At 41.2% G+C, this 17,646-nt stretch overlaps 1 protein-coding gene across 2 annotated transcripts in view; it reads right to left on the bottom strand.

The window, feature by feature from the left end:
* LOC109429338 (lutropin-choriogonadotropic hormone receptor) overlaps positions 1-17,646 on the bottom strand; it is a 208,604-nt gene that overhangs the window by 128,778 nt on the left and 62,180 nt on the right. The gene's annotated exons all lie outside the window — the stretch shown is intronic.

Genomic DNA, 17,646 nt, shown 5'->3' with positions numbered 1-17,646 from the left:
TTCCGCATTGACCAGACCGGCCCAGAACCCTTCAAAATTGGTCCTAAACAATATGTGTCTCATTTCAGTGAAGCGTGCAGAGAAGTAATGCAATAAAATGTATAAAGGGAATACATTTGTGGATTTTCAAGCACATAGCAATGATGAAAACTAATATTTCGGATGTTCCGGATTTCCGGAACCGGTTCTCAATAATTAGTCAATATTAATGTCTATAATCAAAGTCCACGTGAATACCTTTCCAACGACCCTTGGACGGTCCGGATTACTTGTTTGGTTGCAAAGTTATAGCTTGCCAAAGTTAGGGTCTCAAAAGTGGCATTTTTCAGTTGAAGCAGGTTCCCGGTGGCCACAGTGGCCGAATCCGGATTTCTCCGGTGGTTTTGAAAACTAGACTTGTGCCCCTTTCATTTGAGCCAAAGAGATCCAAAATCGGTCAAGCCACTGATTTTTGCGAGCTGTCCAAAGTTTGGGGTCAAAAATGACCCCAGGGTCTTATTTGTAACTTTTTTTTAGGGACTAAGGAAGGTTAATCACTTAACCTAATGTACAGCTCTATTGTCCACTGGGCACTACGTGAGCAATTTCAATTGACAGCTGCACTTACATTTTTGTACAGCGCCTAGATTCTATTCTACTTTATTGAGCTGGATGCCTTTCTGCTGATTTCACTTTTTCTACTTTATACCTAGTAGAATGATGAGCACAAGGATGATGATGGATGGCCGTTGTTCCTTTCCAGTCCAATTGGGGGTCCATTATGAGTAGCAGTTCGCCGATGTCCAGGTATTCGGGTCCGTTTGAGCCATGGGGCTCAGAAGAGGGTCAGTGTCAGTTGCTCTCGGGGGAAAAGCAACTGACGAAAAATTGCAAGTACCGGGGCTGGGAATCAAACCCATGACCATTTGTATATGAAGCGAACGTGTGACCAACTACGCCACGGGCCCCGGCAACTTCGGTTTTGACACGGGTAATGCGTCGAACACTTGGCGGATCATGCTGAGGTGTTGATGGCGTGACCGACAGTTGAAAAAGGTTTCCAAAGTGCTCGAACCAGCGTTTCAACTGGTCAGCCGGGTCGATCAGTAGCTGTCCAGACGTATCTTTCACGGGCATCGTAGCATTCATCAGTCTTCAACTATATCACGAAATGGAATCCTCTTCCAAAAGGTATTTCATCAGTTTATGGCTCATGTAGCCTTATAGGTGGGTTGAGATGACTTAGTTCAGGGTAGATAAACGAACCCTAGTCCTAAACAGTTAGAGAGAATTCGGATTGTACGACATTTCCCCGAAAACCAGTTCCCCGAACGAAGTTTCCCCGAAAGTTATTTCCCCGAAAAAACGATTACCCGAACGAACCGTTTCCCCGAATGTACCGTTTCCCCGAAATATTCATAATACTATCTTTAGCACTGGTTTCTAATAATTTTCTTTATTAATTCCATTGTCTGAACTAGTCATTGAAACGTAGTAGCGGAAAGTTAGCCTAAGTACAAAGTGTGCCGATGTGTAGTCTTTAGAAAGATTTCAAGATCATGGAAATTTTCACATCTCATTGATATTGTGCATTCCCTCTTACCATGAATTCTTCAAGATATAATGTTCTTCATGATGCTTCAATGAGGTTTGCTTTTTTTTTTAAATATGGGTCGTTCTTTTCTGTTGTACTGATTGAAAATGATATGTCACTCAATTAAGAACACGCCCATCATAATTTTCCCTTCTTTCATTCATAGGCTGTTCTTTCTATTTATTTTTTGAATTTTCAATCGATGAAAACGCCTTTTAAACGCATAATACCTTTAAAACGGGTCATCGTGATTGTGGTAGTAATCTGCTCAAGTTCATTGTCATTGTAAAACACGTGATCCAGATGACTTTAACTTTAAGTCTTACAGTATTCTTGCTAGCGAAGGAAGTCTATGAGCACAATTTTAATGTGTATTACCAGGCTTTAAAACAAAAGTCAATGTAATTCAATTTGTTTGACAAACAGATTTGAAGCTAAGCACTCTTCAGTTTTTTTTGTAAATCAATGGATCAATCATGACCGAAGTAGCATTTGGAATTGACATTTCTACAGAACATACTAGTAGTTAGACCGCCGGCAATATTTTGAAAGAACAGTATGTGATGAAAGAAGGGAGAATCTTTGATGAAGATTTCTACTAGACCGCCTATAGATACCTACTAGAACATTCGGTCACAAAAAAATAAATATAAATATAGCAGCAGTCAAATTACTGATGATTGATTGAGTAGTTTTTCTTGAATGAACAGCCTATGTTTGAAAGAAGGAAAATTTTATTAAATGAAAGGTTATCAATCTAGCCAAAAAAAAAAAAGACGCTGCTGGATCTTTAGGCAGAAGTATGTCAGGCCGAAGAACGTTAGGCTGCAATCATTAGGCCGGAAGTATCATTACGCCGGACGAGCATCATTACGATTGAGTTGAAAGACAAGAAAAAACCTAGTTTGATCACATATGTATAACCCAATACTCAAAAGAATAGCCGATTTCTCAAAGAAGGGTAATCTGTCATGGGACAGTCAGTGGTTTGATAAATTACTACCGTCAATAAGCTATGCAATATTACAACTAAAAACAACTGCGTGTTATAAAAAGAGGCGAAATTTTCAGATGGAATGTTGGCAGAGTGATCACTTCCCAAGTAACATTGTTTAGTCAAATACACTAGAAGAAGTTCTTAGAACCATAATAAAACCAAAATAATAGATAGAAAGATTTATTGCGGTTTTCAAAACCACTACAAGCCTATCAACATGTTACTTGGGTTGATCATCAGTTCTTCAGTAACAGTATAACATCAACATCAGGAAATCATCTATGTGAGAAAAGGGAAAAGGATAAAAGAATATTGTAAAATCTTGGAAGTATATCCCAGTATCCATAGAATTCCTCAGATTCGAGGAATGTAAAACACTCAAGGGACTCATACATCTTCCAGATCTTCGAAAACAAATTTTAATATCGTTTATGAAGAAAATTAAGAAGACAGCCTACTACCCATTCTACCCTATGAACTTCAGCTTCGCAACCCATTCGGCTTAACGTACTTCGGTCTGGCGTACTTTGGCTAAGCGTACTTCGTCCTAAAGACCCGATGCTCCTAGTTGTGCATTGGGTCAATGTTAAATAGCATATGCAATAATCTTTTCGGGGAAACGGTACATTCAGGGAAGCGGTACATTCGGGAAAACAGTACATTCGAGGAAACATTTTTCGGGGAAATGGTACATTCGGGGGAAAAACTTTCGGGGAAACTTCATTCGGGGAACTGGTTTTCGGGGAAATGTCGTACAATCGAGAATTCGTTAGTCGAAAAGCCCATGCCAGAAAGGCATGTCAGTCGAAAAATTCCAGGTAGGGCAGCTCCCTTAATCTATATAATTTATAATTAGTGAGAATACGCTCATAATGAGACACCAATCAATTAACCATATGTGTAGCACTTTCCTATTTACTAATGAAATACCGTCTTCGCCTGTAAAGTCAAAACTCGATGTTGATGTAAATGACTACAGCAGCGTCCCAGCCATCTTGTACATATACAGCATCTTCGTCTGCTAATCTATAATATACAACACGGATGCCAACATCCAACATCTTCTAATGTTGAACACGTTGTTTTGTTGGTCTTGTAAATAGGGGGATGACATAGAGGGCAAAATGGACACATGAAGTGAAATAGACATCCATGGTCACACGTTTGCTTCATAAGCGGATGGTCATGAGTTCGATTCCCAGGCCCAGCACTTGTAATAGTTCGTCAGTTTGGCCACACATAAACATCAAAGTGTTCATTACCCATGAATAGAGTAGAAAAGCAAAAGCAACACAAAGACAACCAGTTCGATATAGTAAAATAGAGAACAAAGTGTGTCCTATTTTGACAAAAGAGTTGATATAAAGATAAGAATAAAAACTATACCACCTAAAAATAACCAAAATATATAAAACATTAGTGCCTATAGGCCTATATGGACTTTAAAGTTCACAATATGTCCATTTTGTCCTACGGCCCCCTTCCGCGTCTGTATCCCGTATCGATTGTAAGTCAGGCGGGGTGTTAATTAGTCGGCTAATTGCTGGTTCACTATGTGTGTCATCGGCGCGCGAAGATGGTGGCGTGTATCATCCGATGCCTACCGGTGGCAGGCGTGATCAATCCGTGAAAATTTCTGTATCTATGTATAGCTAGTGAGATGCATGGCATGTGGCACCATATGAAACTGGAATTTTCCTGTCAGCTGTTCAAAGTAGCGTCATTGTACTGTGTTCGGAATGGCGGCTACCGACAGCTTCGCTGAATTATTATTTGAGCGTTCCGTTTACAAGTCGTCAAGTTCAATGACGAGACTTTGACTCTTGCTTCGTTCAACATTTCCAGCATTCAGAATTACTGGCATGCATAGCAATGAACCCATCGGCTGCCATCGCCATGCAGTCTACCGCTTTGTAGGGTGGCAATACCGATATTTATGTTTTAGCGGAGTTCTATAGATACCTATAGATGAAATTAATAAAGCAGATGGCATGATTCGCTCGAAAATAGAACAGATGGCTATTTTTACCATGTTGTTCTTCCAGATATCAACGGTGCCTATATACTGCTATCATTCCTTACCGATCGTTTGAAGCAGCCGGTCGTGTGTACCGTGTCTGAATCGCAGTCAATCGCTTTGTAGCCGGTGGAGTTTTTTTGCCCACCTAGTGGTTTTTTATATCGCGAGTTATTTATCCTACCGAGGACGAAGACGATTGTCTTGGGCGATCCGCGATCGCGGGAAGGAAGCAGGCATTGGAATAGTGCACTGTGCAACAGAAATTTAATTACCCACGCCATCAATAGCGGGCCCGACATCAACGGCGGCGCGCGGCGGCGGCGGTGACGAGTGTGACGGGTGATACAAAAGCAGCAGCAGCGTTTTGTCTGTGCATCCGAGGCATCACCAACAAACAGCTATCTATACACTCGATAAGTATAATCGATATTCGATCTCGTTTTGTGTTGTCCCATTCCTCCGCTCATCACGTCATCACGTGTTAGTTGTTTGTCCACTTTGCAATAACAGTAGGCTGAGGCTCTACAGTGGGCTGAGGCTCAACAGTGGGCTGAGGCCAGAGTGAGCAATTGTAAAATTTTTTTCTCTTTATATATATATTTTTTCTTGTGAATTTTTTTTTGCCGGTTTTTTTTCTTCTTATTAGCTAACGTTCCACACAGAGTGTGTTAAAATATAAACCAATTTTGTATTAATTCTTCTCCTGTGCATGGATGAATCCAATGGAGGCGAAACGCCTCCCAATGATATCATTGCTCGTACGCGGTTTTATCAGCCATCTTCGCCTGGGCCTTGGGTTGTCTATTTCCGGCGCAAATGCAAACCATTGAATATGCTTTCGATTTCTCGAGAGCTGACGCGTAAGTATCCTGGGACCGTTGTTCACCAAGTGAAAGCATCCAAGCTGCGTGTTACCGCACCTAGCTACAAAGCAGCAAATGAAATTGCTCAACACGAAGCGTTTACTGTTGAATACGTGGTCTATGTGCCAGCACGAGAAGTGGAGGTGGAGGGGAAGATCCTCGACGAAATGCTGACATGTGAGGACATCAAGACCGGCTTTGGTCGATTCAAAAATAGGTCAATTCCTGATGTGGCTATCCTAGACTGTAAACGCTTATCTAAGGCTTCCATGGAAGGAAATAAAAAGGTGTACTCGCCTTCAGCGTTTTTTCGAGTGACTTTTCCAGGTTCCGTCCTCCCGGAATTTGTTGTAATCGATGGTGGTTTTTACCCAGTGCATCTTTTTAGGCCGAAGGTTTTTAATTGTACCAAATGCAAGCAGTTTGGTCACAGTGATAGCTTTTGCGACAACAAGCCCCGTTGTGGCAAATGCAACCAAGCTCATTTGGAGGACTCTTGCACACAGGAAGCGGAAAAATGTAGCTACTGTGGTGGAGATCCACATGACTTGCAAGTTTGCCCGGCTTACAAAAGACGCATTCGAAATGAGAGTCGCTCTATCATAAGGCGCTCCAAACAGACATATGCGGAGATGGTGAAATCTTTTAAAACACCAGATTCCGTGTCTGAATCAGCTGTCCCAGTTGAAAATCCCTATCAGGAGTTGTCTTCCGATGATCAGGACGATGGCGAAACTGATGAGGGTGGATCTCTATCGGAGGTACACGCACCTGGAAAAAGGAAGTCATCATCTTCCCCGGGATTGCGCCGAAAGGTCTTTTTGAAGTCTTCCCTCAAAAGTTTGCCTAATGTCAAAGGAGGCGGGGTAAATTTAAAAACTCCGAATAATCAGGTTCCTTTAGCTTCAGATCCATGTTGTAGCAAGAATCTGTCATCCCCGTCTCCACCTGTTAAATACACTTCAAAGACAAATATTCGACAAGGTAGCAAGAAAAAAGCTACCAAAGTTCCTCGCACTTCAAGCAAGCCTCCTAGACCTAAGCGAGGACTGTTTACTTTTAGGGTTCTCGTGGATCGCTTATATAATGCCCTCAGCCTTCCAGAAACATTTAGAGGCATTATTGATATGTTTATACCTACAGTAGAAGAATATCTTCGGAATCTGACACAATCATGGCCCCTCCTTGCTGCGATCATATCTTTCGATGGATAATTCATCAAGTGAGGTACAAGATATGATCACTGTGCTACAGTGGAACTGTCATAGTCTAAAACCTAAATTAGACCTGTTTAAGTTTTTGATTCACAACTCTGACAGTGATATATTTGCCCTTTGTGAAACATGGCTTTCTTCTGAAGATGAACTCAACTTCCACGATTTTAACATTATACGCCAGGATCGAGATGACCATTATGGAGGGGTTCTTTTGGGGATCAAAAAGACTTACTCATTTTATAGAATTCCAATCGCGACTCATCCTGGCGTAGAAATCGTCGCTTGCCAAATAAACGTAAAGGGTAAAGAACTTTGCGTAGCTTCCGTTTACATTCCTCCAAGAATTTCAATTAACCGCCGTCATCTTTGGAATGTGGTTGCTGCACTATCACATCCAGTTTTAATTCTGGGTGATATGAACGCACATGGTACAGGGTGGGGCGAACCATGTGACGATAATAGAGCGGCCATTTTCTATGATTTGTGCGACGATTTCAATTTGAACATTTTAAATACAGGTGAAGTGACACGTATTGCATCTGACGGCAAAGAAAGTCGTCTCGACCTATCACTGGGGTCAAGTTCACTATCATTCGATTGCTTGTGGAAGGTAATCGAGGATCCTCATGGTAGTGATCACTTGCCAATTATAACCACCATAAAGCATAATAGTGAAAGGTCAGACCAACCAATTCAGGTTCCTTTTGACCTCACAAGGAATATCGATTGGCAAAAATATGCAGAAGCGGTATCTTTTGGCATCGAATCATTCAACCCCCTCCCACCTTTGGATGAATATCGATTCCTATCAGAACTGATATACAAGAGTGCATTAGAATCACAAAAACGACGAGTTCCAAGTGCAACTTTCAAAAGAAGACCCGCCACACTAGGCTGGGATGATGATTGCACCCAGTTGTATCTTAAAAAATCTGATGCTTTCAAAGCTTTTCGTAGGCATGGTACTTCAGATCTTTTTCAAGAGTATGCTAAGCTCGAAAGACAGCTGAAGAACCTGCTGAAAGCGAAGAAGCGTAGTTATTGGCGACACTTCATTGAGGGCCTCTCTAGAGAAACTTCAATGACAACGCTTTGGAGAGTGGCTCGCAACATGCGAAACCGCTCTTCTTCTAATGAGAGTGACGAATACTCCAACCGTTGGATATTTAGCTTCGCGAAAAAGGTCTGCCCAGACTCAGTCCCAGCACAACCGATTTCTTGGGAAACATCCTCAGGAGACGGTTCTCTGGACAGACCATTCACTATGCTGGAATTTTCTATGGCTCTTCTTTCATCAAACAATTCCGCTCCGGGACGCGATATGATCAAGTTCAATCTTCTCAAAAATCTCCCAGATATCGCGAAAAGACGATTACTGGACCTGTTCAACTCATTGATGGAGAATAACATTGTTCCGCCAGAATGGAGACAGGTCAAAGTAATAGCTATTCAAAAGGCTGGTAAACCAGCGTCTGATCATAATTCATACCGCCCAATTGCTATGTTATCATGTTTAAGGAAATTGTTAGAAAAAATGATCCTATCACGACTCGACCATTGGGTTGAATCGAATGATTTGCTTTCAAATACACAGTTCGGGTTTCGCAAGGGCAAAGGAACAAACGATTGTCTAGCGTTGCTTTCAACAGATATTCAACTGGCCTTTGCGGAAAAGGAGCAACTGGCTTCAGTTTTCTTGGATATTAAGGGCGCCTTTGATTCAGTTTCCATAGGAATATTGTCAGAAAAACTGCACAATAGTGGACTTCCAGGAATTTTAAATAATTTCTTGTATAATTTGTTGTCAGAAAAACATATGAGCTTCAATCTCGGACAACTGACAACTTCCAGAATTAGTTACATGGGCCTACCCCAAGGCTCATGTTTAAGTCCCTTGCTTTATAATTTTTACGTGAAAGACATCGATAGTTGCTTGGAAGGACAATGCACGCTAAGACAACTTGCAGATGATGCTGTGGTTTCTCTAAAAGGCCCACATGCAGAAATGTTGCAAAGACCATTGCAAAATTCTCTAAATAATCTGTCAATCTGGGCAAGAGATTTGGGGATCGAGTTTGCTCCGCAAAAAACTCAATTGGTTGTGTTTTCTAGAAAGCGGAACCCAGCCCAACTGAAACTCAATCTTTTGGGAATAGAAATCGACCAGTCTTTGACTTCGAAATACCTTGGGGTCTGGTTTGATTCAAAAGGCACTTGGGGTACCCAAATCAAGTATTTGGTGCAAAAATGTCAACAAAGGATCAATTTTCTACGCACAATTACCGGAACATGGTGGGGTGCTCACCCGGAAGACCTCATAAAACTTTACAAAACGACTATTCTCTCTGTTCTCGAGTATGGCTCTTTCTGCTTCCACTCAGCAGCAAACTGCCACCTAATAAAGTTGGAACGAATTCAATACCGTTGTTTGCGTATTGCTCTCGGTTGTATGCACTCAACGCATAATGCGAGCCTAGAGGTCCTGGCAGGGGTGAAACCTCTCCAGAACCGATTCTGGGAGCTCTCGCTAAGGTTACTTATCAAGTGTGGAGTGAGCAACACACTTGTCATTGAAAACTTCGAAGAAATGCTCAGTCTGAACACTCAATCAAAATTCATGAGAATCTATCTGTTCTACATGTCATCTGACATAAGCCTACCAAGTTATAATCCTCCTCGTGTACACTCCACTAATGACAGTTCCTCTGTTAAATACGATCTGTCCATGAAACAAGCTATTCATGGAATACCAGATCAACTTCGATGTATATCTATTCCTCGCATTTTTAACGAAAAGTACCAAAATGTCAATTCCTGTAAGAGATTCTTCACTGATGGGTCTCGCATAAATGGATCCACTGGTTTCGGTGTCTTCAATGAAAATTTCACCGCCTTCCGCAAACTTCAGGAACCTTGTTCGGTTTATGTTGCTGAGCTGGCAGCAATCAATTTCGCTTTGGGGATGATTTCCAACATGCCCGTAGACCATTTCTTCATCTTCTCGGATAGCCTTAGTTCGATTGAGGCACTCCGGTCGATGAAACCTGTAAAACATCCATCTTACTTTCTTACAAAAATAAGGGAGCAGATGGGTGCACTGGTCGAAAGATCCTACAAGATTACCTTTGTATGGGTCCCCTCACATTGCTCAATTTATGGCAATGAGAAGGCGGACTCTCTCGCAAAGGTGGGCGCACAGGAAGGTGAGATCTATGATAGAAAAATTTCACATGATGAATTTTTCCATTTTGTTCGCCAGAGTTCTCTTCAAAGTTGGCAAAATGATTGGCGAGATGGCCAGCTGGGACGGTGGTTACATTCCATTATTCCTAATGTTTCTTTGCGAGTGTGGTGGTATGGTCTGGATGTAAGTCGCAATTTCATTCGCGTGATGTCAAGACTTATGTCCAACCATTACTCGCTAGACGCGCATTTACACAGGATTAACCTCGCGTTGAGCAATGTTTGTACTAAGTGCGGTTCCGGTTATGATGACATCGACCACGTAGTTTGGCAATGCCCGGATAATGACGCCTCCAGAGCACTACTTTTGGATACCCTTGAGGCCCGAGGTAGACAACCCTTTGTTTTTGTGAGAGATGTGTTGGGGACCCGCGATGTCACATATATGGGATGTATTTTCGACTTTCTTCGCTCTGCTGGTATAAAAGTTTAATTCGCTTGTGTTTTCTTCTCCAGTTTTTTTTTTCTCTGTTTTGTCCTCTTTGTGTTACCAAGCTACTCCTGGCCATCCGGAAGACCAAGACCCACAACAAGTTGGTACCAACACCACAAGGCACCGAATTCGCTAGCAAGATGCGATTTACCCCCGGATGAGCAGCAGTGAAACCTTTGGCCCAATCCTTACCCTGTCCATCCCTCAAAATGTGACCTTCTAACCTCGAGCTGCCACGAGTACCCTGGCTTCCACCCATTACTAACAGATATCATTAAAAAGTTATTACTATGTATAGTGTATACTATTAAGTACAAAGAAAGATCTTCGGCTCCGTAAAGCGTTATACGCGATTGAGCCCCAAATAAATGAACTAGATAAAAAAAATATATATATACTGCTATAGCAAAAATCACAGGTGCTAGTCTGATAAGATCGTTGACAAAGAAATTACACATAACACCGCCCACATTCGGTACTCTCCAGGAATCCAACTCATAATCGTTGAAATAGTTTGCCAGCTGAGCTCCATTAAATGTTTCATATGGAGCTGGCTGTCGAGGGTGGTGGGGATGGCGAAACAGAAAATGGCTGTATCCCTCAGTGACGAACGCTTATCTGTGAATTTATGCATGAGAGGAACACCAATTTATTATGACATATTTTTTCGAGCGATACTGGTGAATGTGGCCAAAGGACTGCATCTCGATAATAAAATAAATATCGGGGTTTGATTATTTTAAGCTCCAAAATAATGTTGTGAAGAGAATAGTGCGCCATTTAGATCAATAACGAATTATTACCATCCATGGGATAAATTTTACCTAGAACCAATTATGGTTTTAGAACCACCATAATACCAAGTACCTTTTATTTTAGTTTTATGATAGTTATAAGAACCTCTTCTAGTCTGCAAGACTAAAAATGTTACTCGAGCTGCTGAATATGGTTTCTGACAAGCTGTTGCTCCGGCATACAAGCTACATGTAAAGCCTACCGCAATAGTGTTTTATTCGCTTCACTCTTGTTGCAAATGGTATTTCCAGAGTTCTCTCAGCAGACACACTTACCCAGACTTTGTTGGTTATTAGTCTGTTGTTTTCTATTATTGATCTTCGTTCAATTCTAGTTTGCATCCACGCCCGTGATTGAATCACCCTTTGAGGTAGGTAGAAGCTCGCGTTACCTGCTCCACTATGCGATGTGGTGGCGAACATCCTCCCGCCATGACGCACCAACTTCCGGATGATCATCGCTTGAACTAGTTACGTCCAACACCGCCAATTTCGTAGAAGGTCTCTTTAGAATTCCACTCGTCACGTGTACTTCCACTGAACGGGTTACTCCGTCCTAACCCGGGATCATCCGAATGGTTCGACCTTGCAACCATCGATTCTCCTCGGCAACGAGCACAAGATCGCCTACCTTGAGCGGTCTAACATCACGAAACCACTTCGTTCGACTTATAACCGTTGGTAAGTAGTGAACCAGCGCCAGAAGTTATCCAACATGTGCTTCACCAAACTCCAGCTATTCCTCAACGCCATTCCAGGATCCGTTGCTTTTCCGGCTCTCACACACCGTTGGAGCTCAGAAGCAGAAAATGATTTGGAGTTAACGCTTCGCTGTCAGCGGTTTCCAATGGGACAAGTAAAGCATTGTCCAGTTAGAATCCGGACGCAGATAATCACTTATATCTCAGAGGTGGAATAACAAACAGAAAAGGTGAAGCCCTCAAAACAAAGATAATTTACTGTAGTTTCATGGAAAAATATCATTAAAATTATTTTATTTAATTTTTAATACATTTTCTCATTTTTTCCGTGATTACTTCCTTAAAAATCTGCACAATGGTAGTAAATTTTAACATCATCCCCTTCGGCGGATTTGTTTAACAATCAGGTCATCTCTGTAGTGTCCTGAGACCCTCTACCAATCTGATTAGGATTCCAAAGAAACTTTGCCAAATATTTCTCTTCTTGCGAAATTAAGGGCTATTCAGTGAATTCCAAAGAAGCGAAATTTGAGTGTTTTTTTCGTTAATAAACACTATCCAACAGTGATGACACCACTACACATCTCAGGCTGTCGTGATAGCTCACCAAATTAGCTCAAACCTCTACAGATCCCTTGTGTGCATTTTTGAAAAGCAGCACGCGATTCTTGAGGTTATCATCTTTGTACACATTTGGTGTCAAAATCGTGATGTGAGAAAACGATGTCCAGAGCTCGAACTTCCTGGCAAATCTTGGAATTCCAAGCAGATTTATTCGTGAACATAAACTTCAATCTTCCTTGGGCACTTCCTCATGGCATGGTTAACAACATCTGTGCACATCACACATAATGGTTATGGAGACATTAACATTTTTCGCGACTGTCGTACCTGACCACGCTTAATTTTCAGCGTGTTTGTGCAAGATTTTTTTCCTTCACTTGTCTTCAATCTGAAATAACTTTTCACTCGTAGCAAGAAAATCGATGAAATTTTCACCATCAATAGAGGACTTGTTTATGATCAGACAGCTGTAAAAAAAATATGATTATGATCATTGAGAGCGTCAGAATAAATTATCCTTTGCGTCCGGATTCTAACTGGACAATGCTTTATTATTGGCCGAGAGTTGAACATGCTCTCTGCTTCCGTCAACACCGTAACGAAAGATTCGTAATCCAACTTCCGCGCCTCTGGAATACATTTGAGAACCGATTCCACTGCACGAACATACCTTTCCCAACATGGGGAGCAACAGGAGGGTTAAACTTCCACTGAGTTTGAGCATTAGTAAAAGTGCTGTTCAATTTGGTGTGAATCCGGTAGGTTTTGTCCTGCAGATCACGCTTCGCTCCCAGAAAGTTTATTCCGTTGTTGGAATAACTTCCTACAGGAAATCCTCGTCATGCGATGAACTTGATTGCCTGATGGTAAGACATGTAAAAGTCCATCATCGCTTTGCCACGCTTCACCCAACCCAATCAACTACGGTCCGAAGAGGTCTACTCCTGTGTATGCGAAGGGACGTATACCTGGTTGCAGCCTTACCACTGGAAGCGGTTACACCTTTGGTGTGACGGGTGTAGATTTGTACACTCGGCACCATATATAGCGTTTTCTGACGAGACGCACTTCCACTCGTGTCGCATTTCGTTGACAATGATCTCATCGTTAGCATGTCCGTACTTTCAATGATAAAAGTCCAAGAACAGCTCCGTGATCCGATGACTTCTTGGCAGGATCATAGGAAACTTCACATGGTACACTAGTGCCTGCGCATCCTCCTCTCTGCTGCCTACTCGTAATACACCACACCGTACTCGTCTACAAATGGAAATTGTTTCAAGAGGCTACTACCTGTTTTTACTTGCTCCTGACGTGCACAATTCTTTTGCAAGTTTTGTTTCAGGATCGTTACTTTCTCCTGGAATGCTTCCGACTGCGCAATCAACCATAAGATCCTTTCTGCTTTCTGGATTTCCGCGCTGGTTACTCCAACCGTTTTCATCGATTCGCTCTTCTTTGGGGCATGGGAACTGTCCACGAAATGATGTACATACGCTACAGAACGTAACATTTATTCTTATCTTGAAAATCGTTCTGCTGCCACGACTGGTTCCTTGATTAGGTGGAAGCGGCATTTGACCTCCGTCCCAGCTGTAGAAAAACTCGGGCCCTTGAAATCAATGGCTGTCCAATCTATGCTGTAAGAGGGGCCTATTCCCCATTTAGTGGCTTCGCTAGCTACGTTGACCCTCGTTGAAATCCAGTGCCATTCACTGATGTTTGACAGGCATATAACTTCGTTCGTCCGCACGGAATGCGGCGAATTGGCGATACCGGCGTGTGCCAGAGATTATTCAGGAAAAAACCGTAAACGAATCGCTTCAAATCCTGGTTCGTCAAGTCTTCAGCGAGTGGTTCTCTTCTAAACTGCCCTGTATACTCCTACGAAATCGAGCACCTAGTACCGCTGACATTAGTTTCAGTCGTGGTACTGAGAGTTCACGGAGTGGTGCAACCTTAGTTATCGACGACACCAATTTGATTCTTACTTGCACAAGGTCAAGCGTGTGGAAAAAACGCCACCACGGTGTGCCAAAAACCGTTATTATCAAATGAAAATGTCCACCAATTTGGCACCCGTCATTCGAAAGATATACTATCCTAGTATCTACTCTGAAAATTTGAAAATCTTTCATCGAGGGAAATTGAAGTTTTTGTCATTTGAGCATATTGCGTTATTTCTATAGGATTTTCTTATATAAGTAAATTTGCACATATCGTAGTTCTACGGCCATTTATAATTTCAACCCAAATAAACATTAGTTTTTCAAATACTATCCAATGTGTATGATATTTAGGCAAAGTTTCTGCAAATTTGACAACATTTTGTTAAATTCCTTCCTTTGAGATTCCTCTCAAGTTACAGTTATTTAAATAATTTACTCTATTTCCCTAAATTTTACTTATACTCGCTATAATCCAATTATTTCCATGCGACTATCAAACCCGCATATGTCATCAGAGCAAAAATGTTATCCTTTTCAGAAATTTGTATTTAAAACGCGTGATTTTTGATCCAATTTGCGATAAGGGGCCGTTCATAAACCATGTAGACTTTTTGGGGGGAGGGGGGGTCTGGCCAAAGTCTACGCTCCATACAATTTTCAAAATTTTTGTATGGACGAAAGTCTACGAGGGGGGAGGGGGGGTCTGAGATGGTCAAAATTTGGTCTACGTGGTTTATGAACAGCCCCTAAGTTGCAACCATTTTATTGATGGGTTTGATAATCACAATGGTATGGGAGCTTAAGACGTTTGTAAAATAAATTTAAAAAGTGTATCTTTCGAGTATCTTCTTACGAGCTGGATCTGAGCTATGCAACGACTGAAATTTCATCAATGATAAGAAATCCTTGCGTACGTTTATATACGTACGATTTTGTGTAGGTATAAATAAGTGATTTTTTTAAAGTCTAATAGATTTATTATGTGTTTTTATTGTGATTTATTATGTATTATTAAATTGTACTTGAAATGCTATGTAAATGCACGGTTTCTAATGACCGGAAGTTTAAAAGAAGTATTATATTCCGCTTACTGAACAAAAAGATAACTTTGAATTAGATACGACAAGAAGCACAATAGCAAATCAATTTGAAGTATAGGAAAATTAATATAAATTGTTTATGCAATTTTCAACCTAAATGTCAAACACAGGATTATATGTGTTTCTCCATATGTATTAGTCCGGGACACGGTTGTATAGGAAAAAATGGTAAAACTCTCATTCCTGTATACTTTTTAAGTGCCGTTTTGCCCTCATATCAACTGTGCAAAATTTCAGATCAATCAAAGAAACTATATTTTAGCGCCCATCTTTTGTTCATACTATTTAGAATGAGAAGAATTTACTTCTTCAAAGAAAATCGCCCCTTGATCCCTAAAAATGAATGATGTGATCTCTGAAGAAAACTTCACGAGAATTCAGACCTCCGAAAACCGCAAAGCGATGTAATGTTCGTTACAAAAACATAAAGCCTTACCCGATCAATAATATGACGATATATTATTATTTATTGTTAATCCTTACATGTTAAACGGCGTTGCCATGCTATTCGGTTTTCAGTCAATATCTTTTTCCAGATGCCTTAGATCGAATTGACAAATTTCCAACAGAAATCACTCATCAATCTCATTTTTTAGGGATTAAGGAGCCATCTGTGGCGATTTTTCTTTGAAAACTCGATTTTTCCCATAGTAAATTGTATGAAAACTTAAAACGACTGGCGCTAAAATATAGTTTCTCCGATTGTGCTGAAATTTTTCACAGTTTATATGGGGCCAAAATGGAACTCAAAAAGGAACTTATAAAGGAATCCCTAGAATCCCAGGATCCCGCTTGTTTGATTTGCTGTGCTTCTTTTTGCAATAAACCTATTCTATTCATTCATCCGCCAAAAATATTTGCTAACTATTGAGTGATAAAAGTGGAACATCATAACCGTGTTGTTGTAATTTCGTGAAGATCCACTGCCTATTTCGATGATAAAATTGTGTTGACAGCAACCGAATCGGCATCCAAAAGTCGCTCGAATCAGCAACCGCCATTCCACATTCTTGTGAGTGATTGAGATCAAAATAATGCAGTGCAATAAATGTGCGTTCGCTATTGACCGTAAGGTTGAACGATATACAATCTGCGAAGGGAAATGTGCGAAACGGTATCACGCTCACTGCGTTGGCCTAGCTGAAGATACCATGCGCGCTCTGTTCTCCAAAAACATCCTTTGGATGTGCGACGAGTGCTTGGCAGACTATTGCAACTCTCGTGATTACGCCGCAGAAGATGAAAAACCCAAAGATTGCCGTACTATTAAATCAACATGTGAAGCCGAAATCGAGGAGCTAAAGACAAAAGTTGCCGATATTATTGATGTGCTCAATACGATGGTATCTCAACGTACACAACCGGAGCCGCACAACCAGCATTCTACGCCTGTATTACCTGCAGTATACAATAGTACCCTTTTTGATGGAACTAGAGATACGAACGCGTGCGAGTCTGTTAGTAATAGTGATAATAGCCGTTCTTCAATGCAGCCTGATGTTTGTGACACGTTCTCTCTGTTTTTAACCAACGTTGAGTGTAAAACTTCAAGTGAAGATATAACCAAGCTAGTATGTGAGTGTTTGAATATTGTTGATCACTGTAAAGTTAGGGCGAGGAAGCTTGGTTCGAAACACATTGAAATTGAAAGAGATTTTATTTCATTCAAAATTACACTAGATCTTCTTCTTCTTCTTGGCGTAACGTCCTCACTGGGACAAAGCCTGCTTCTCAGCTTAGTGTTCTATGAGCACTTCCACTGTTTTTAACTGAGAGCTTCCTCTGCCAATGACCATTTTGCATGTGTATATCGTGTGGCAGGCACGAAGATACTCTATGCCCAAGGAAGTCAAGGAAATTTCCTTTACGAAAAGATCCTGGACCGACCGGGAATCGAACCCGTCACCCTCAGCATGGTCATGCTGAATACCCGTGCGTTTACCGCCTCGGCTATATGGGCCCTTACACTAGATAGAGAACTGAAATCGTTGGCAATGCAGCCTTCAACATGGCCAAAATACCTGAAATTCAAAGAATTTGAAGATCGCCGCGTGTTTTGGAAACCAAATCATAGTTGAAGAAATCAACTTTATGTGTGCCTGTTTTTGTTATTATTGATTATATGTGATTGGTCAACTATGTTTTTCGCTCAGGTTTATTGATGTTATATGAAATAGTGATTGTTGTAACCT

This window comes from Aedes albopictus, chromosome 1, assembly GCF_035046485.1.
Source record: "Aedes albopictus strain Foshan chromosome 1, AalbF5, whole genome shotgun sequence".
Taxonomy (NCBI): Eukaryota; Metazoa; Arthropoda; class Insecta; order Diptera; family Culicidae; genus Aedes; species Aedes albopictus.
This window is presented reverse-complemented; position numbering and strand designations above follow the sequence as displayed.